Raw genomic sequence first — 23,623 nt, 5'->3', positions numbered from 1 at the left:
GAGGCAGGCTCAAAGGGAAGCAGGAAGCAGCCAGGCTTGGGCAGAGGAAACGCGCGCTGAGTGTGCTCTAGGCGTTTTTAAGCACTATTTAGGAATTTGTAGGTGAAACATTATGCAGGTGAGCGTCCGGAGACTCTTACCTCGGGCAGGGTGCCTCTGCAAATGGTGCAGATCTTCCTGCTGCAGGCCTTCGTTATGGCCTGTGTTTGCTGTTTTTTTTCTTCATATTTCGACCAATCACGGCTGGGAGGCGGCTCAAAGGGAAGCAGCAAGCGGGCGGGCATGGGCAGAGGAACCGTGCGCCGAGTGGGCTCTAGGTGCTTTTAAGCACAATTTAGGCATTTTTAGGTGAAACATTATGCAGGTGAGGGTCAGGAGACTCTTACCTCGGGCTGGATGGCTCAGCAAATGGCGCAGATCTTCCTGCTGCAGGCCTTCGTTACGGGCTGTGTTGGTTGTTTTTTTCTTCATATTCCGACCAATGAGGGCTGGGAGGCGGGAAGCCAGCGGGCATGGGCAAAGGAACCGCGCGCCGAGTGAGCTCTAGGTGCTTTTAAGCACTATTTAGGCATTTTTAGGTGAAACATTATGCAGGTGAGGGTCAGGAGTCCCTTACCTCAGGCAGGGTGGCCCAGCAAATGGTGCAGATCTTCCTGCTGCAGGCCTTCATCACGGCCTGTGTTTGCTGTTTTTTTTCTCCATATTCCGACCAATCAGGGCTGGGGAGGCAGGCCCAAAGGGAAGCAGGAAGCAGCCAGGCTTGGGCAGAGGAAACGCGCGCTGAGTGTGCTCTAGGTGTTTTTAAGCACTATTTATGCATTTTTAGGTGAAACATTATGCAGGTGAGTGTCATGAGACTCTTACCTTGGGCAGGGTGGCTCAGCAAATGGCGCAGATCTTCCTGCTGCAGGCCTTCATTACGGCCTGTGTTTGCTGTTTATTGTGTTCATATTACAACCAATCAGGGTTGGGAGGCGGGTCCAAAGGGAAGCAGGAAGAGGGCGGGCATGGGCAGAGGAACCGCATGCCGAGTGAGATCTAGCTGCTTTTAAGCACAATTTAGGAATTTGTAGGTGAAACATTATGCAGGTGAGCGTCCGGAGACTCTTACCTCGGGCTGGATGGCTCAGCAAATGGCGCCGATCTTCCTGCTGCAGGCCTTCGTTATGGCCTGTGTTTGCTGTTTTTTTTCTTCATATTCCGACCAATCAGGGCTGGGAGGCGGGCTCAAAGGGAAGCAGCAAGCGGGCGGGCATGGGCAGAGGAACCGTGCGCCGAGTGGGCTCTAGGTGCTTTTAAGCACAATTTAGGCATTTTTGGGTGAAACATTATGCAGGTGAGGGTCAGGAGACTCTTACCTCGGGCTGGATGGCTCAGCAAATGGCGCAGATCTTCCTGCTGCAGGCCTTCATCACGGCCTGTGTTTGCTGTTTTTTTTCTCCATATTCCTACCAATCAGGGCTGGGGAGGCAGGCTCAAAGGGAAGCAGGAAGCAGCCAGGCTTGGGCAGAGGAACCGCAAACTGAGTGCGCTCTAGGTGCTTTTTTAGCACAATTTAGGCATTTTTAGGTGAAACATTATGCAGGTTAGGGTCAAGAGACTCTAACCTTGGGCAGGGTAGCTCAGCAAAAAAAAAAAAATCAAATCTAAAATCTCTACATATGCTGTGGTCATGAAGCATGTGCAAGTGAGCAAAAAACAAAGTAAGGCACTCCACCTTGCACCCGCTGCCATCTTGGTGCTGACATTCAAGGCCTCGATCACAGTACAGTGGATGATGCAAAATGCTGTAACTAGACAAAACTGTATAAGGCCCGACAAATAAAAACCTAGCCCTCCCTCCACCAACATTACTCCATATAAAAAAAATGCCAACCCCAATGTTGGCTCTCTGCCATTGAAAGCTCTCCAGGTCTCTCCAGCTAGGTTTCCAATATAAGCAATAAAATAAATAAATATTCCCTCACATGGGCAATGTGGTTGGAGTCTAGCGTCACATTGTTGAGAGGGTGGAGAGGTGCAGTTAATTTGTCCTCAGGCCAAAAGGCAAGGAAAAGAATAAAGGCACAAGAGTTCTCGTGCTATAAGCCCTAGACGAGGGATTGTTTCAACAGCAGGGTCTTAGGTTCTTTCCTGGACTGTAGGTGCACTAGAGTTTGCCAGGGCAGGTGGAATACTGATCCAAAGTGGGGCACGAGGCAGGGGAAGGACTGGATTTATGTTTTTCCTTTACCAGGTGTCTCTCAGTGGTGCAGCTTCCGGAATTGAGATGTTAAGATAAGGCTAAGTAAAGTGGTGCTTGGTATGCCGCCATCTTAAACATAATGCAGGCTGTTCTGAATATGGTGCGGACTGGTACTGGCAGCCAGTGCAACTCCATTAATGTGAGAGAGTTTTGATCGAAATCTCAGTTGACAGCTATTAGTCCAGCAACAGCTAGTGGTACTACGTTTACCAGTACACCCGAGAGACGAGCATTGCCCTCTCTTGGTAAAAGAATATCAGGGATTGGGCAGCAGTCCTAAAGCAAAATCATTCTCCAAGACAAACTAAACGAGATAGGCGACTTTACACTGTCAGGGTAACTCTAGTGGTGTACAGATGACTGGATACCATGTTATGAGTGAAAGGCTTTAATTACAAGTTACAAGTTCTAGGATCTTACAAATGGGGAAGAGTTATAGGAGTCACTCAGTCTTTCTCAGCAGTTCTCTTCACAGCTAAGTTGGCGTTTAAAAAGCTGGGGTATCACGGTCTAATTAAATGTTGGTTGCACAGGCAGCAAGCCTGTGTACAGGAGCAGCATCGGGAAGCGTCCTTTCATCTCCCAGTCCGAAAATCTACTATGCAGCGTTTTCAATGACCAAACTGATTTTAAAGAATGTTCTCATACAGAATATGTTTCTTTATGAGCTCACAAATGCATTCGGGCAGGCAATACTCATTGCTGGTAGTTCAGCAAAACATTAGTAAATGTATATGAAAATAAACAATCATTCTAATACATTCAAGTGGTATAGGATTATCATGCAGTTCTCTGAATACATTATGTATGCACATGCCTGTACTTCTCCAAGTAGAAATTAAGCGCTTGTAAAATTATGTAATTTGCATGTAGTAAAACTTTACTACATACATTTTAAATCAGATTACAAGATACATGCCGCCCTCCTTTTAATAGAGAGGGACAGAGTGTACACAGGAAACCGGATACATTGTCAACACGAACAATGCTTCAGCATCTATGAGAATGAACATGGCATAGCGTGTTGAGGAAAATGACCCTGAGAAACACATTTACAGTTGTAGTCTGTTTTTTTCTGCGACACTTTACAAGAATTTTTCCCAGGAGATAAATAAATGTCAATATGAACAGAAACTCAGGTGGGAATGGAATGTGCCTAGAAATCATGCTTGAGATTTTTTAAGCACTTTGAAAATGTGCACAAACTCCATAAACAGGACAATCAGACCTTGTATCTCAGTGAACACAGAAAAAATCTACCTGTATAACTGCAGTCATCAGCAGCTGCTGCAACTCACAGGAATCAGGTCACCATCAAGGGCTCTACTCAGGGATTTGTTGACAAATCGCAACTCAGCATTAGAGACAAATCAGCAGGTGATTGCCAGGACAGGAGGATAGCTCAGGGGCAACGTATTGAGCGTGTTATAAAAAAGCAATTAATGTAATTAATTGCAGCAGGACCCACATTGGAAGTGGGAAGTGCAGGCTAATTCAGCCATGGAACTTGTGCCATTCAACATTGGATTGATATGAGACATTGACAGATGGCGGCTGCCAAGAATGCCGGCAAGCATAGAGACTAGGTGCCTGCAAACGCGGGCAGGCACCAGCCCATGGCCTTGCCACCAGGAGTTGCAGGGTGGACTTGTCACAATACAAACACGCATTTAGCAAGCAATATGGTGGCCCACCCTTATGTTGCTCCACCGACTGCCACAGAATTTGAAGTTTGAGAGCCAATCAGAAAGCACACCCAGCCCCAGGAGAGAGACAGCTGAGTGCAGTTCAGCTGGTAAAGGAATCTCAGGTGACCCAGGCGGGACTAAAGTGTACCAGTGGCTTCCTCTGGCTGTGGTAGTTAGTCAAGGAAGTTGGTGTGGGAAAGGGGTAGCAATTTGGAGTGTCAAAGATGTGGTAGAGGAAGGTGAGGAGGAGAGCAACGAGGATGAGAGGAAGAGCAGAAGGGCTGGAGCCTTATAAGGGAGAGGAGAAGGAGCAAAGGAGGTTGGAAGTATCTGGGAAGAGTGGATCAGGAAGAGGGGAGATTAGAAATATTAAGTGTGGAGGAGGTTGGAAGTGAGTCACTGGAGAAGGAGAAGGGAGACAGGGACTAGGGAAATACTTAATAGTTGAAAGAGAATTACTTGAAGCTAGGCCATCAAAAATGTTAACACCCTCCAACCCCATTTGAAAAACAACAGAATATTCAGGTAAGTATTCCACAGTGTCTCCCTCTTTTCTTGGATATGTGAGCAGCTGCTATTTATAATGTGAGAACCATGCAGCCCTGTTCATACTAAATATCATTTTAAATCATATGCATTAAATAGGCTGTGCTGCATTGCTCACATGCTTTGCTTTCTACGCGCGATTAAAAGAACACATAGTTCACCTTTAAAAAAATCCAAGTTGGACATGACAATACTGCAAACCTAGACTCCCTTCCATAAACAGAAGGATAGAAACAACTCTAAACATTTTACTAAAGCATCACATCGACAAACAAAACCTTCCTTACCATTATCAATCTAGAAGAGGCACCACGATCGCCATCCTTGATGCACCACCGGCATTGAAAACAGCCCTCGGCCGATACCATATCCTCAAATGGTAATCTATGGAACCGTACTGCAATGCCCCCTCGTTATTAGTTACACAATAATGATGCTCCTCTTACGCACCAGAATGGAACCAAACTTAAAGAACGCAGACTCCCCCAAAACCTAATAACCTACATCAAAAAAGCATGTGTCTTGGTTGCATGATTTCTTTTTAGTTTTGGCTATTAGATGGCACGGAAAGCACTGCATACAAGTCAAAAGTATTGTCATGGGAAGTGAAGAAAGGGGAGAGATGAGATGTGAGGAGTAGAAATACCTGAATAAATGAACAAATAGATAAATAACTACAAATACACCAGATCTGCTGATCCAAAGAAAGGAATTTTTACATGGAGCTAAAAGGTATAATTCCATCACACAGTCAAACAGACTGACCCAGATGAAATCATGATAGATGTTCTTTTGATCACTTGAAGAGGATTGACTTAGGAGTCCGGACACCCCTCTGGGCCAGTGGGTTATCGTCCCGGTGGTGTTAAGGGGAGGATACCCTGGTCAGTAACACTTAGGCATCTCCGGCAGGCACGGGCCGTCACTTGCATTCAGTCACTCACTGCTCCTGACCTTTTAAGAGAAAGAATGGTATGACAGAACTGAAAGACTTTCCCACTATGAGGGGCAAGACGCTATACAGAAACATCCCTGAACAAAGAAACCCCATTTACACAGTGGACCCACTCGAGCACATCAAACCTTTTGCAGCAGGAAAAAAAAGTAAATTGTCAGTCGCTCATTACAAACAGAAAGGAACGGCGTGCCTCTAACGATCTCTGCCTTAATGAAAGTAAGACTGAGATCCTTCTCATTGGGACTCCTGCTCCTGCTTTCCCCCTTTCACTCTGGCCCCCCTCCTTGGGCCCTCTCACTGCGTGGCAAAAAACCTTGGGGTCATCTTCGACTCCTATCTCTCCTCACTGACTTCTTTAAGAAGTCCCACTATCAGCTGCACCTCCTCAGAGGTATTCTTCCTTTTCTCACTTTCCCCCAGAAGATCAATGGGCCTTATTGCACGTTAGGTGGCTGAGGAATGAATGGTGCCGGTAAGGGACAGGTGCAGGTCTGCAACGGGTCCCGCTGAGGACATCTGGTCAGACCAGGCATCCTTAGCGGGACCCGCTAGCAGACCAGGATACTAACAACGGCCCGTCATTAATGGACCGGGTCCGGGTCCCGTGAAAAGGAATTACTGGGCCCTCCAAGGTCAGAATGGCCTGGTAAGTCCCCTTTTGCAGGGAGCCGGACCTGAGCTTGGAGGTAGCCATGCCGCTAAAAGCGACATGGTTAACTCCAAACTCGTAATGAGGCCCAATGTGTCCAAAGCCCTGGTTCTGTCTAGGCTGGACTACTGTAATAACCTCTTTCTAAATCTACCTGCCTCTACTCTCCGCCCTCTGCAACTAAACCCGAACAGGACTGCAAGACTTGTCCTTGGCCTCAAGCCCAAGGATTGTGTCTCTCCTGCTGTTTTTTACTCCGTTTGTCTCATCTTCCTTATCTTGTCTAGAAACACTTGTGCAAAAACAAAGGGGTTATGGCTGGAAGGTTTAGACTGAATCTTAACCACTGGCATTGCTCGGGGCAACCCTCCAGACCACTGTTCTTCACCTGCTAAGCCATTACAGAAGGGGAAAGACCATATGCAAATCAGGCATGGCCCCACCCCAAAAGGGGCAGTCCAGCCCAAACTGCTAGGTCACATCCCTTCAAGATTTATTCTAAACCTTCCAGCCATCAACTCTTTTATTTTGCTAGAAACACTTGTGTACAGGCACGTTATAAATGAATCATCATATCATAGTGCTTATCCATTGGAGAAGATCAGATGTGGCTACACTTCTGAAGTAGCCTCCACGGGTACATGCACAGGGAGATGCGCTAGTACGCCCCAAGATGTGTTTTTTAAAGCCATTGGACAGTCTGTGCGCATTTTATTAACACCAACGTGCATAACAGCTGAAACACAATGGCTTCTTAAATCAGAGCAATGGTAAAACCAAGTGAATAATAAGGCACACCTTGAAACAGTGACACCAATCCCAAACGAGGGGGAAGGTATGACCAGGTAAAGGGACAATATAGCTGTTTGGAACAGATGACGAACACAGTTTGGAACACCCTGGCATTGGGAGACAGAGCTACGAGAAGGAGAAGAGGAATAGAGAATGAAGGGAGGGATTACAGAAGGGGAGGTGGCGATGAATGCACAGCAGATGTTGAAAGGAGGAGAACAGCAGTGGGTGAAAAGAAGCATCCAGCTGGGAGTGGAAGGAGGAGAACAGCAGAGGTTTAAAGGATGAGAACATCAAGGGTTAGTAGGAAATACCCAACAGGTGGTAGCAGGATGTGAATAGAGAGGATTGGAAGGAGTGTAACAACAGGTGGTGTCCAGGAAGAATCATCCAGAGGCAGCTGGAGGTCAGGAGGAGAAGGGGGAGACTAATAAGGTTAGAACTAGCCAGAAGAAGAAGATTTGAGGGGGCACACATTGCCAAAGGCAGGGTGTAGAGGTGAAGCCACAACCTGAAGTGGCTGAACAAATGGTGAAAGGAGTAATACGCATATGGTGTGGTGACAAAAAGGGTCAGAATCACAGAAGCAGAGCAGGCAGCAGATATCAGGCCCCAAGGAATGGAGCTGATAAGACCCTCAGAAGAAGCTATGTGGAAACTGAGCCCAGAAGGCCACGGTGGCATTCCCTGCCCACTGACATCAAGCAACAGCTACTATCAGACCTCGCAGCTGAGATACAGCTTCAAGCCCTAGAGGGGGAATTCTCCCAACAACATCAGGAGAGACAAACATGGTACCCTTCTGGCGCAAAAGGTGTTACACCAACATTCATTCTTATGACATTTTGAAGAGGAGCCCTTTTGATCAAGTTAATAAGCCAGCAGGGGAGGCGTTTGATATTCTTTGAGTTGCTGAAGCTTTAGAGAACATCTTCTTTTATATGTGGTGAATAAAGCTACATATATTCATTTTCTTGTCTAGACTCTTAGTGACTTCTTAGTGCTAGAAATGGAATATAAATACTCTGGGAACGTCCTCCTCTTTGTGAGGAGGGGGCAGCGGGGCCAGGAGGCGTGGTCAAGGGGCGTGGCCCAGGCACATCACAAAACCCCTAATCTCTTGAATGGAACACAAGACTGGCGATTTGCATAAAAGCAAAAAACATTTTGAGAACAAAAGACAGCACATTTTTATTTTGAATAGGTCTTTGCTTATTATTCAGCAAGTAACCCTTTGAATGAGTAATAGAAGTTGTGCTCTGTGTTTTTTATTAGTCACAACACTCACCTTTACAGAAATGTATCTGAAAATTGCCATATAAATATACAAATTTGGACAGCCTCTGAACGTGACATGAGACTTCCTCCAGGCTGTTTCTGCATTCCTTCTCATGTGCCTACCGAGCCATCTAAACCATGTTCGTCATGAGAGCTTCTATTGCGAACAGCCAAGGCAGTTTCCTAGGCTAGCTACGGACCTCGGGCAGAGCACAGCTTCGGCAGCACTCTGGTGGCACAAACTTTGCTGGAGCACCGCTCCGTCTTGTTCCGGCCCATTTCCTATGCTGTTGACTCCCACATTTTTATATGACCAATCGTTTCCTGAGATTTGCATTTATATAAAGAGCTCTCTGGATGCAGGTGTTGGTAGTAGCTGGTTCTCCAGGGCTCTGTACCTCAATGGACAGATGAACGCTTAGTTCCTCCTCCTCTGTCCCGGGTGGATGTCAGGATGTCAGGATCAATGATATTTATTCCACCACCAAGCCAAGGGTGATCTGTACTTAACTTTAGCTTCTCCAGGATCTGTGCCAGTAACCCCAGTACGTTGCAGTCAAGAATCTGCATTTGCCAGTTCAGTAACTGTGTCATTCCTGTATCCTATGCCTTATCCCCTTTCTTTGTCTCGTAACTTATTTCCCTGCTCCATTCCTCCTAATTATTCTTTCCATCCTCCAGCTCCAACCTCCCCCTCACTTGTTTTACTCACTCCTCCTGGATCGCTGCCTCCTCCAACTCTGTCCTCTCCCTGATTTCTTTCACTGTGTCCTTCTCCTGGGACTCTTCCCTCTCGAACTCTGCCCTCTCCCTGGCATGTCTGCTCCTCTCCCACTCTGCCTTAGGTTTTCGCTTTTCAACTTCCATCCTTATCTCTACGTCTCAATTTCTGTCCACCTCCTGTTTACTCACTCTCTCAGCAAAATTATGTGTTTCCAATGTCTTTAAAAACAACCTCATGTTGCGTTGGAACCAACCCTTTTTTATACACATCGTGGTGAGGTGGACTAAGGAGTCGGAGAAATGTGTGCCATGTTTCAACATTTTTTTGTGAAGATAAAGAAAAGGTCCTGCCTCTCCTTACTTCTAACGGGTTATCCCTACCTTAACAAATATCAACTCAGGCGATCATCATCAGGATGTTTGTTTAAATTAAAAGGGTTTGCCTGGTGTCCAAAGCCCTACTCTAACCTTACCACATGTCTACAAAAGAGTTCAGCATCCAAATGAAAGTAAAACCAGGAGAATCACTCAGTTCACCTGGTAAACTGGCTCAGTCTATTGTTTTTCCAATAATCTTTTGCGCCAGCTTCTGATTCAACAAAGAGAGTATGGTCAGGAGAATGACTCCCTTCTCCTGACCCACCTCGCACAGCCTTGAGGGCTGTCTTGTGATATGCTTTGGCAATAGTCCTCAAAAGTCTCTTCACTTGTTCCCAAGGGCTTCTGAAAGCTTGCTTTACAATTCCAGCAATTCTTCCTTGTCCTCTGACATTATGAAGATTATTCAGACAGCTCTTGTTGTACAGTGTCCTCTTTAAACTTAACTACATTACCGCCATGATGAGGGATATTCTTACTGATGTACTCCTGATGCCTGATTCTCTGGATATCACTACTGTGATGAGAGAGATTACTCCTGAGGCTTTGGTGCTTTTGGATCTCTATTGCTCAATTCTTTACTTCGTCATCAGATTCTACAAGGTCTATATACTCTCTTCCTTGGCATTTATTCTTGGTGCGTCACCTCTGTTTCATGTGATGTCACCAGTCCCTTGCCTTTGTCACTTCACACTTCTCCTTGGGTACATCATGTAGGGCTTTCTCAATGGATACCATTTTCAAGAATTCTTCGTGGGATAGGTACCAATATTGGTGTAATGCATGCTGCAATTACCAAATTTCAAAATAGGGGCAGGACCCCCGGTAGAGGTATTTGGCTCCTCCTCTACAATTACAAAAGGAGAACAACCATATACAAATCAGGCTTGGTTCCACCCCAAATGAGGCAGTTCAGCATTTGGTCTTCCCCCTTTTGTAATGGCTTGACAGGTGCAGAACCATGGTCTAGAGGGTTGCCCAGAGCAATGCCAGAGGTTAGCATTAAATTCCAAACCTTCCAACCATCACCTCTTTTGTTTTACGTAAGCTAGTAATGGGGGTGCCCTCCAAACAAGACATTTGCCCACAAAAGGAGGGGACACCTCATCTCAAAAACAAAGATCGGGGCAAGGCACCATAGCTTTCTCAGCTGTGCCCACCACTACTAATATTCTGTAGAAAGGATGCCTCTCTCATTTCACCTCAAAATGGTTATTATTCTCATGTTAGATTTCTTGAGCAAACAATCCCTCTCTTTGTCTATTTCCAGCTCTGAAACCTGAAATAGGTGCTCGGGTAAGTCAATGGAAATGATTTGCCCTTTATCAGAAATAGTTTTCTGTCTTCATTTCTTTAGACATACCTATCATCAAGGGTATAATGACATTATGAGCCACAGGGCACTCAATTGGTGAACCGTGGGAATCGGAGGTTGACAGTGCAGACCTAAACACACTGAGATCCAGACTTGGCTCTCTGCTATTAACCTCGAGGGATTCATACCCCCACTGGCTACCTTCGCCAAGTCCCTTGGGTCTGACATTGACAGACAGCTTTCCTTAAAACAGCACATAGCAAGGAAGACAAGTACGGCTTGGTATCAACTTTCTCTACTGCAAAAAATCAAGCCCTTCATCCCGAGAAATGACATCCGATCTGTAATCCAAGCCTTGGTTCTTTCCCACCTGCATAGTGGCAATTCTCTTTTGGAAGGCTGTAGGACGACTACCCTGGTAACCCTGGGACATGTCCTGCATGCTGTAGCATAGGACTCTGCAAATTAAAACACATCACACCGACCCTCATCGAACTGCACTGCCATCATCTACAAGGTTGTCCCTTTGAATTCGCTAAGCTAGCTTACAGAGAAACTCAACATCTCCAAAGGTCTATGATCCACCAGAGGTAAGGACATGTGCAGACTTGAACTCCCCTGGTTCAGGAAGCTAATTCTATGCCCCTGATACCTGAATGAGAATTCCTATTGCATCAGACCCAGTAAACATGCAACAGCTGCTTACGAACACCATCTGTCGGAAAAGCCTAAGATCAGCTGTTTTGAGATCCGCGTCCGACGGCCTGTATAGAAAATGGCCACCACAACGAAAGCGTTGTGCCGTTGCTAGGAGATGCTTCCATTTGAATTTCCAGCATCCGCCGGCGAAGCAGAAGCCGGCCCTCTGGGGAGAAGGCATGGGGGAACAGGCACTGTTGTGCGCCTATTATGTGCGTTGATGCGCATATTTTAATCTCAGACTATTTCGTATTGAAAGGGACGTGAGCACAACTAGCTCTGCCCTATCTATAAACATTGACTATTGACTATAACCTGTAATTGAACCCACACCACGTTCTAAGCCCATCATGACCCCACTGATGGAGAGTAATGTACAGCTCCTGTAATAAGACCGCCGGCGTCCACCCTAACAAATCGGTCGTTGTGCCCATTGCCTAACATCTCGTCCTGCCGAACAGCCACTGCTAGTCTTCCATATTCATAATGTTCTGATGCTGTTCTCTAATGGTTACAATTCTTGCCAGTAACTCACCTAGTCCACATCTTGCACATTCTACTGTTCTCTTGTCATTACTATAACTGTACTAATCTCCCATTGCCACAATAAGATGAGATTGCGTAGCTTAAATTCGTATTAACCACGGATAGACAAGGCCTCGTGACTTACTGTTTACATATCCTACCTGATAGCCATACACTAGTATTACCTGCTAACTGACGGATACTACAAACAGACACATCACATGGTTAATACGCATGAATTAACTGGCCTGCAGTCAATCGCGTATCCTATTGAAATTGCTTACCTACTATTATTCTTTCTGGTTTAATTGGTAAGCACGTACTCATTTCATATCTTGTGCACGTAGATGTAACAACAGTGCCGCTGTGTCCCTGACTCGCACAGCGGCACTGATATATCCCATGTGTCTGTCTCTCTCTGGCACAATGTGTCTTCATATGCGCATTTAGTTAGAATTTGTTTGTATATATGCTGAATCATTAATGAGTACTGTAGAGCGGACTAGCCAAATGTGGGGAAACTGATGTTGTGCTTTGATTTGTATTAGTTTGCTTGCTTATAGACTAACCATCATAACTCCTTACAAGTCGATTAATTCCTTAAGTTTTCATACCTCTGGTATTGCTTAAACCACAACTACACAGGGACCTAGTTGCACCCAACCATGCTAGTTTGGTTGACCATCGTCATGTTCCCATTCCACCTTATACCTAACCACACTCCCTGCCTAGGTAGTCATTACAACATTCACAAAAATGGGCTCGCTAAGCCAGCTTGTCCAAGGCACCATCCCATCCCATGCCCTACACCCTTTCTGCCCTCACTATCACCATTCCCACCTATCACAAATGACGCCACCATCCTCAAACCGATGGCCAACACCCAAATTTCCTATCTTGATGCCTCTACCACCATACACAATAAACACACACAGAAGCACAGTAATTCAGCAGAACTCCAATCCCTACCTGCCTCAGGGAATGACAGACGAAAATGTCTAAGAATACGTACTCAGCACCATGCTAAGTATCATACAGCCCTTGATACACTAACCATTATTCTCCATATCAAATCACTGCCAAGCTGCCATTTTGCCACACCTAAAATCAACTCTGCAACAACTACCACGCCCAAACAAGTAACCACAACAACAGAAGAAACCCAAACCCCAAAACCACCCTCTACACTCAAATGTTCCCTCATAAATGCTCGCTCTCTAGGAGCTCATGCTATTGAAATATATGACCTTATCGTAGAATCTAAACTGGATATCCTAGTCATTACTGAATCATGGCCTCACCAAGCCTCAGGCCCCCACCTCACCATTGCCATTCCCCCAGACTATACCATCTTTAGAATGGACAGAACCCACTCGCATGGAGGTGGATTAGCCATCATTGCAAAACTAAACTTAATCTAAAATCATACCAAACCAAAAGCCTAAAAAGACACAAAATCCTACTAGCCAAACCTCCTATAGATGAAAAAACAACTATCAATGTAGTAGTCATCTACAGAGCCCCCAGTTCCAATAATCAGACAGAAGTTGACATCCCGCTACTATTGGCACCCATCATTAAACCTAATGCAAAAAGCATACTTTTGGGAGACTTGAATTTGGGATTTAATGATAGTCAGGATAATAAAGCAGAAGCCCTGCACTCCGCCATGAAGGACAATATAGCTGTTTGGAACAGATGACGAACACAGTTTGGAACACCCTGGCATTGGGAGACAGAGCTACGAGAAGGAGAAGAGGAATAGAGAACGAAGGGAAGGATTACAGAAGGGGAGGTGGCGATGAATGCACAGCAGATGTTGAAAGGAGGAGAACAGCGGCGGGTGAAAAGAAGCATCCAGCTGGGAGTGGAAGGAGGAGAACAGCAGAGGTTTAAAGGATGAGAACATCAAGGGTTAGTAGGAAATACCCAACAGGTGGTAGCAGGATGTGAATAGAGAGGGTTGGAAGGAGTGTAACAACAGGTGGTGTCCAGGAAGAATCATCCAGAGGCAGCTGGAGGTCAGGAGGAGAAGGGGGAGACTAATAAGGTTAGAACTAGCCAGAAGAAGAAGATTTGAGGGGGCACACATTGCCAAAGGCAGGGTGTAGAGGTGAAGCCACAACCTGAAGTGGCTGAACAAATGGTGAAAGGAGTAATACGCATATGGTGTGGTGACAAAAAGGGTCAGAATCACAGAAGCAGAGCAGGCAGCAGATATCAGGCCCCAAGGAATGGAGCTCATAAGACCCTCAGAAGAAGCTATGTGGAAACTGAGCCCAGAAGGCCACGGTGGCATTCCCTGCCCACTGACATCAGGCAACAGCTACTATCAGACCTCGTGGCTGAGATACAGCTTCAAGCCCTAGAGGGGGAATTCTCCCAACAACATCAGGAGAGACAAACATGGTACCCTTCTGGCGCAAAAGGTGTTACACCAACATTCATTCTTATGACATTTTGAAGAGGAGCCCTTTTGATCAAGTTAATAAGCCAGCAGGGGAGGCGTTTGATATTCTTTGAGTTGCTGAAGCTTTAGAGAACATCTTCTTTTATATGTGGTGAATAAAGCTACATATATTCATTTTCTTGTCTAGACTCTTAGTGACTTCTTAGTGCTAGAAATGGAATATAAATACTCTGGGAACGTCCTCCTCTTTGTGAGGAGGGGGCAGCGGGGCCAGGAGGCGTGGTCAAGGGGCGTGGCCCAGGCACATCACAAAACCCCTAATCTCTTGAATGGAACACAAGACTGGCGATTTGCATAAAAGCAAAAAACATTTTGAGAACAAAAGACAGCACATTTTTATTTTGAATAGGTCTTTGCTTATTATTCAGCAAGTAACCCTTTGAATGAGTAATAGAAGTTGTGCTCTGTGTTTTTTATTAGTCACAACACTCACCTTTACAGAAATGTATCTGAAAATTGCAATACAAATATACAAATTTGGACAGCCTCTGAACGTGACATGAGACTTCCTCCAGGCTGTTTCTGCATTCCTTTTCATGTGCCTACCGAGCCATCTAAAGCATGTTCGTCATGAGAGCCTCTGTTGCGAACAGCCAAGGCAGTTTCCTAGGCTAGCTACGGACCTCGGGCAGAGCACAGCTTTGGCAGCACTCTGGTGACACAAACTTTGCTGGAGCACCGCTCCGTCTTGTTCCGGCCCATTTCCTATGCTGTTGACTCCCACATTTTTATATGACCAACCGTTTTCTGAGATTTGCATTTATATAAAGAGCTCTCTGGATGCAGGTGTTGGTAGTAGCTGGTTCTCCAGGGCTCTGTACCTCGATGGACAGATGAACGCTTAGTTCCTCCTCCTCTGTCCCGGGTGGATGTCAGAATCAATGATATTTATTCCACCACCAAGCCAAGGGTGATCTGTACTTAACTTTAGCTTCTCCAGAATCTGTGCCAGTAACCCCAGTACGTTGCAGTCAAGAATCTGCATTTGCCAGTTCAGTAACTGTGTCATTCCTGTATCCTATGCCTTATCCCCTTTCTTTGTCTCGTAACTTATTTCCCTGCTCCATTCCTCCTAATTATTATTTCCATCCTCCAGCTCCAACCTCCCCCTCACTTGTTTTACTCACTCCTCCTGGATCGCTGCCTCCTCCAACTCTGTCCTCTCCCTGATTTCTTTCACTGTGTCCTCCTCCTGGGACTCTTCCCTCTCCAACTCTGCCCTCTCCCTGGCATGTCTGCTCCTCTCCCACTCTGCCTTAGGTTTTCGCTTTTCAACTTCCATCCTTATCTCTACGTCTCAATTTCTGTCCACCTCCTGTTTACTCACTCTCTCAGCAAAATTATGTGTTTCCAATGTCTTTAAAAACAACCTCATGTTGCGTTGGAACCAACCCTTGTTTATACACATCGTGGTGAGGTGGACTAAGGAGTCGGAGAAAGGTGTGCCATGTTTCAACGTTTTTTTGTGAAGATAAAGAAAAGGTCCTGCCTCTCCCTATTTCTAACGGGTTATCCCTACCTAAACAAATATCAACTCAGGCGATCATCATCAGGATGTTTGTTTAAATTTAAAGGGTTTGCCTGGTGTCCAAAGCCCTACTCTAACCCTACCACATATCTACAAAAGAGTTCAGCATCCAAATGAAAGTAAAACCAGGAGAATCACTCAGTTCACCTGGTAAACTGGCTCAGTCTATTGTTTTTCCAATAATCTTTTGCGCCAGCTTCTGATTCAACAAAGAGAGTATGGTCAGGAGAATGACTCCCTTCTCCTGACCCACCTCGCACAGCCTTGAGGGCTGTCTTGTGATATGCTTTGGCAATAGTCCTCAAAAGTCTCTTCACTTGTTCCCAAAGGCTTCTGAAAGCTTGCTTTACAATTCCAGCAATTCTTCCTTGTCCTCTGACATTATGAAGATTATTCAGACAGCTCTTGTTGTATAGTGTCCTCTTTAAACTTAACTACATTACCGCCATGACGAGGGATATTCTTACTGATGTACTCCTGATGCCTGATTCTCTGGATATCACTACTGTGACGAGAGAGATTACTCCTGAGGCTTTTGTGCTTTTGGATCTCTATTACTCAATTCTTTACTTCGTCATCAGATTCTACAAGGTCTATATACTCTCTTCCTTGGCATTTCTTCTTGGTGCGTCACCTCTGTTTCATGTGATGTCACCAGTCCCTTGCCTTTGTCACTTCACACTTCTCCTTGGGTACATCATGTAGGGCTTTCTCAATGGATACCATTTTCAAGAATTCTTCGTGGGATAGGTACCATTATTGGTGTCATGCATGCTGCAATTTCCAAATTCCAAAATAGGGGCAGGACTTCCGGTAGAGGCATTTGACTCCTCCTCTACAATTACAAAAGGAGAACAACCATATACAAATCAGGCTTGGTTCCACCCCAAAAGAGGCAGTTCAGCATTTGGTCTTCCCCCTTTTGTAATGGCTTGGCAGGTGCAGAACCATGGTCTAGAGGGTTGCCCAGAGCAATGCCAGAGGTTAGGATTAAATCCCAAACCTTCCAACCATCACCTCTTTTGTTTTACGTAAGTTAGTAATGGGGTTGCCTTCCAAACAAGACATTTGCCCACAAAAGGAGGGGACACCTCATCTCAAAAACAAAGATCGGGGCAAGGCACCATAGCTTTCTCAGCTGTGCCCACCACTACTAATATTCTGTAGAAAGGATGCCTCTCTCATTTCACCTCAAATGGTTATTATTCTCATGTTAGATTTCTTGAGCAAACAATCCCTCTCTTTGTCTATTTCCAGCTCTAAAACCTGAAATAGGTGCTCGGGTGAGTCAATGGAAATGATTTGTCCTTTATCAGAAATAGTTTTCTGTCTTCATTTCTTTAGACATACCTATCATCAAGGGTATAATGACATTATGAGCCACAGGGCACTCCATTGGTGAACCGTGGGAATCGGAGGTTGACAGTGCAGACCTAAACACCCTGAGATCCAGACTTGGCTCTCTGCTATTAACCTCGAGGGATTCATACCCCCACTGGCTACCTGTGCCAAGTCCCTTGGGTCTGACATTGACAGACAGCTTTCCTTAAAACAGCACATTGCAAGGAAGACAAGTACGGCTTGGTATCAACTTTCTCTACTGCAAAAAATCAAGCCCTTCATCCCGAGAAATGACATCCGATCTGCAATCCAAGCCTTGGTCCTTTCCCACCTGCATAGTGGCAATTCTCTTTTGGAAGGCCGTAGGACGACTACCTTGGTAACCCTGGGACATGTCCTGCATGCTGCAGCATAGGACTCTGCAAATTAAAACACATCACACCGACCCTCATCGAACTGCACTGCCATCATCTACAAGGTTGTCCCCTTGAATTCGCTAAGCTATCTTACAGAGAAACTCAACATCTCCAAAGGTCTATGATCCACCAGAGGTAAGGACATGTGCAGACTTGAACTCCCCTGGTTCAGGAAGCTAATTCTATGCCCCTGATACCTGAATGAGAATCCCTATTGCATCAGACCTAGTAATCATGCAACAGCTGCTTACGAACACCATCCGTTCGGAAAAGCCTAAGATCAGCTGTTTTGAGATCCGCGTCCGACGGCCTGTATAGAAAATGGCCGCCACAACGAAATCGTTGTGTCGTTGCTAGGAGATGCTTCCCATTTGAATTTCCAGCATCCGCCGGCGAAGCAGAAGCCGGCCCTCTGGGGAGAAGGCATGGGGGAACAGGCCCTGTTGTGCGCCTATTATGTGCGTTGATGCGCATATTTCAATCTTAGACTATTTCGTATTGAAAGGGACGTGAGCACAACTAGCTCTGCCCTATCTATAAACATTGACTATTGACTATAACCTGTAATTGAACCCACACCACTTTCTAAGCCCATCATGAACCCACTGATGGAGAGTAATGTATGGCTCCTGTAATAAGACCGCCGGCATCCACCCTAACAAATCTGTCGTTGTGCCCATTGCCTAACATCTCGTCCTGCCGAACAGCCACTGCTAGTCTTCCATATTCATAATGTTCTGATGCTGTTCTCTAATGGTTACAATTCTTGCCAGTAACTCACCTAGTCCATATCTTGCACATTCTACTGTTCTCTTGTCATTACTATAACTGTACTAATCTCCCATTGCCACAATATGATGAGATTGCTTAGCTTAAATTCGTATTAACCACGGATAGACAAGGCCTCGTGACTTACTGTTTACATATCCTACCTGATAGCCATACACTACTATTACCTGCTAACTGATGGATACTACACACAGACACATCACATGGTTAATACGCATGCAATTAACTGGCCTGCAGTCAATCGCGTATCCTATTGAAATTGCTTACCCACTATTATTCTTTCTGGTTTAATTGGTAAGCACGTACTCATTTCATATCTTGTGCATGTAGATGTAACAACAGTGCCGCTGTGTCCCTGATTCGCACAGCGGCACTGATATATCCCATGTGTCTCTCTCTCTCTCTGGCACAATGTGTCTTCATATGCGCATTTAGGTAGAATTTGTTTGTATATATGCTGAATCATTAATGAGTACTGTAGAGCGGACTAGCCAAATGTGGGGAAACTGATGTTGTGCTTTGATTTGTATTAGTTTGATTGCTTATAGACTAACCATCATAACTCCTTACAAGTCGATTAATTCCTTAAGTTTTCATACCTCTGGTATTGCTTAAACCTCAACAACACAGGGACCTAGTTGCACCCAACCATGCTAGTTTGGTTGACCATCGTCATGTTCCCATTCCACCTTATACCTAACCACATCCCTGCCTAGGTAGTCATTACAGCATTCACAAAAATGGGCTCTCTAAGCCAGCTTGTCCAAGGCACCATCCCATCCCATGCCCTACACCCTTTCTGCCCTCACTATCACCATTCCCACCCATCACAAATGACGCCACCATCCTCAAACCGATGGCCAACACCCAAATTTCCTATCTTGATGCCTCTACCACCATGCACAATAAACACACACAGAAGCACAGTAATTCAGCAGAACTCCAATCCCTACCTGTCTCAGGGAATGACAGACGACAATGTCTAAGAATACGTACTCAGCACCATGCTAAGTATCATACAGCCCTTGATACACTAACCACTACTCTCCATATCAAATCACTGCCAAGCTGCCATTTTGCCACACCTAAAATCAACTCTGCAACAACTACCATGCGCAAACAAGTAACCACAACAACAGAAGAAACCCAAACCCCAAAACCACCCTCTACACTCAAATGTTCCCTCATAAATGCTCGCTCTCTAGGAGCTCATGCTATTGAAATGTATGACCTTATCGTAGAATCTAAACTGGATATCCTAGATATTACTGAATCATGGCTTCACCAAGCCTCGGGCCCCCACCTCACCATTGCCATTCCCCCAGACTATACCATCTTTAGAATGGACAGAACCCACTCGCATGGAGGTGGATTAGCCATCATTGCAAAACTAAACTTAATCTAAAATCATACCAAACCAAAAGCCTAAAAGGACACAAAACCCTACTAGCCAAACCTCCTATAGATGAAAAGACAACTATCAATGTAGTAGTCATCTACAGAGCCCCCAGTTCCAATAATCAGACAGAGGTTGACATCCCGCTACTATCGGCACCCATCATTAAACCTAATGCCAAATGCATACTTTTGGGAGACTTGAATTTGGGATTTAATGATAGTCAGGATCATAAAGCAGAAGCCCTGCACTCCGCCATGAAGGACATGAGTTTCAGCCAGCTAGTGAACTCCCCCACACATTCCAAAGGAAGAACCCTGGATTGGATTCTCTCGCCCAACACAGACATCTCTATTGACTCTATCTCACCTTTAGACTGGTCAGACCATTATAATATCATGTTCACCGTTAACTCCATTGCTCCCATTGCTAAGGAGGGGATTCCCAATTCCTATTAAACCAGAAACCTTCGTAAACACACTCCTGAATCACTAGAACCATTGCTTCTTAATGCACCACATACACTCTCCATTCCTGACGACAACCCCAACTCACTAGCAGACGCATATCACAATTGACTCACATCAGCCATCAATGTTGTAGCCCCACTCATTACCAAAACCAAGCGCTCAGAAAAACGCTCATGCTTCTGGTTCAATGAGGAATTAGTCGCTATCAGGAGAACCAAACGGGCCCATGAACATATTTTTAGAAAACTTCCTTCACCAGAAAATGAATCAGCCTTCCAGGAAGCTAATATAATTTACAAAAAAGCCATCATCACATAAAGCCAATGCCTTTAACACTTGGATCAATAATGCTGCATCCGACTTCAAATAACTCTTCACAATACTAAAAGAATTGGAAAATCCAACACCCCTCACCAATTGTACCAATACTAGTAAAGAATGGTGTACCAGGATCCAAGACGCACTTGCCACAAAGATGAACCTCCTTCAAAATAAAATCCAAAGCAAAAAACAACTCCTAGCAGATAAATATGCCACTGACGGCCACCCTCCCACCAATATCAGTAACACCAAACCTACTTTCCAACGCAGACCTGTTTCACAAGATTTAGTGTTCAACACCATCTCCAAACTCAAAGCATCCAATTGCAAGGAAGACTCCGTCCCTGCAAAAGTAGTAAAATCTTGTGCCCACGCACTGACACCCATCATAACAAAATGTGTAAATGCCTCCTTTGACAAAAATATAGTGCCAGCTAGCATCAAAGAAGCCTGGGTTATCCCTCTACTAAAAAAGCCTAATCTTGACCCCACTGTGCCCACAAACTATAGACCAATAACAACAGTCCCATTCTTAATAAAAATCCTTGATAAAATAGCATACAACAAAGTCCAAGTACACTTGGAACATAACCAACTCCTTGGCACCAGACAATCTGGCTTCCGCCCCAACCATAGTACTGAAACAGCCCTTCTGGACCTCAAAATCCAAATGGATTCTATCAGAGATTCAGGAAAGCTCTGTATCCTCCTTCTACTAGACCTATCTGCAGCGTTCGACCTTGTCAACCATAACACATTCTGCTCCACCCTAGCTAAAGATTTTAACTTTTCCAAGGATGCCACTACATGGATTAAATCATTCCTGGCTGAACAAACCTCCAGAGTCCCCATAAGCAAAGAAGCTGCAGACCCCATACCAGTCCCCATAGGTGTCCCACAAGGATCCTGCCTATCCCCCACCCTTTACAACATCTACACGAAGCTCCTCTTCTCAGCCCTGGATGATATGGGTGTCATCTACACACATTTTGCAGATGCCACCCAGAGCCACATCACACTCACAGGGAACTACACACAAGACACTTCCACTATAAATAAAATGTACTCCATAATCCAAAACTGGATGGCCTTAAATAGCCTCTGTCTTAATGACGAAAAGACAGAGATCCTCATTGTGGGTTCACAAGCCAAAATAAATGCCCTCCAGCCCGACTATGCCACCATCAATATAGACAGAACTATCAACCCAGTTCTCAAACATGTAAAAACACTAGGTATGTATTTAGATTCAAATCTATCCTTGACCAAACACATCAGTGCTCTCTTCTCTTCCACGTCCTATACGTCTAAGCTTCTATCACTCAGCCGCCAATTCCTGATCCATGCCAACTGCATCACATTAGCCAGGGCTCTGATATTATCAAGACTCGACTACTGCAACATACTATTTCTAGGCACCACAGCCACTAAGCTTAATAAATTGCAATTAATACAAAATAAAGCCCTCAAGGCAGCCCTGTGAATAGGAAAATATGAGCAATATGAGCACATATCTAACACTAGAAAAAAACACCATTGGCTTATTCAAAGCCCTGTGGACCACTTTCAAATGTCTACATGAAAATGCACCCATATACCTAAACCACGTAATAACAAAAAAAGTGATTACCAGAACCTTAAGATCTAATAATCTCTCACTACCCGCAATCCCCCACATTAAAAAGACCAGAGCAGGAGGTGCTAGCTTTCAGTATTTAGCCCCCAAAGACTGGAACGCTCTGCCACTCCACATCAAAAATGAGACAACCCTCACTGGACTAAAAAAACTAAAGAAGACTTGGCTATTTAATCAAGAGCAATAACATAGCCATTTTATTCTGATGTAAATATAGCTTTCCCTGCATATATGCTTATGTCATGAATATATACTCTCTGTACTGCTCATGTATATGTCTTTCCAACTATCATTGGCCAATGTGATGCTTTGTAATTTATTCATATATCAAGCTGTCTGTAACTTTGCCGTGATATCCAAGGGTCTGGGCGAGTAACAAATGTAATAAAATAAAATAAAGGAAAGAACCAGAAGACAGACTTTCTCTGTCTATGCCCCAAGCCTCTGGAGCTCATCCCCATCAACATCATGCTTGTCCCTTCGCTTTTAGAGTTCAGGACATAGCCCAAGAACCACCTCATCATGGAATGGCTCCTTCCTAACCTGGGCCCACGCACCCGCCACTGCCCACCTTACCTGAGACTGGGTGATCTGCTCCCTACTCTTTCCTCACCTAGGTGCTTGTAGATCACTTGCTACCAACTGATTCTACTCCCCCTCCCCTATTGTTAGCTCCTTGCTCCCTGTTTCTTTGCTTCCATCACCATGTTCTCCTCTATGATTGTATAGAGCTCCGTTGCTTCCCAAAGCTAGGTTTGCATCAATAAATACCTTAATAATAATAACAATCATAACAACTGTGGTATGCATCAGACACTATAGTTCGTTTTTTGAGGTTGAATTTATTATTTCAGAAGAAGATGTACTAGTCAAACAATTAGACATTATGGGCCTCATTACAAGTTTGCCGGTATACTGCCAGTGTTTCTCAGGAGCGAGCATTCTGGGATGCCAGAAACAGTGCCACCGGCATGACAGAAACACCGGCAGCATACACTTTTACACCGAAATTACTGGTGGCACCGTACCAGCACGTATACTACGGAAACACTGGCAATGTAAACACTGTGACTGGAAACAATGTCATTGCAGGAATTGGAAACTCGGCGATGGCCATCTTGAAAAGCTCATTCCATATAAAATCACCCACTTCTTGTTACCTTCTGGTCACTGTAACACCAGCATCATGTCTGCAGCATCGAAGTCACATGTCCCAGATGTCCGCCAGAGAAAACCACTCTTCTCAGAGAAGGAACTGCCTGTGCTAACTCACACAATTGTGGCCAATGCTGGGGAGCTATTTTCAACAGACCACAGGCGGTCAAGCCAACTGAGAAAGAGTGCAATATGGGAGAAGGTGGCACAGAAGGTGTCAACTGCGGGCCACGTCCCGTTCAATCCAAAAGATTGCCACAATTGGAGGCGGGACGGGTCCCTCAATCAAGTTGAAGGAGACATGC

At 45.0% G+C, this 23,623-nt stretch overlaps 1 protein-coding gene across 2 annotated transcripts in view; it reads right to left on the bottom strand.

Moving 5' to 3' along the window:
* GPC3 (glypican 3) overlaps positions 1-23,623 on the bottom strand; it is a 3,708,166-nt gene that overhangs the window by 2,796,828 nt on the left and 887,715 nt on the right. The gene's annotated exons all lie outside the window — the stretch shown is intronic.

The sequence above is a fragment of the Ambystoma mexicanum genome, chromosome 5p (genome assembly GCF_040938575.1).
Source record: "Ambystoma mexicanum isolate Mex_15411 chromosome 5p, UKY_AmexF1_1, whole genome shotgun sequence".
Taxonomy (NCBI): domain Eukaryota; kingdom Metazoa; phylum Chordata; class Amphibia; order Caudata; family Ambystomatidae; genus Ambystoma; species Ambystoma mexicanum.
Note: the sequence above shows the minus strand (reverse complement) of the source record. Positions and strands in the feature narration are given on the sequence as shown.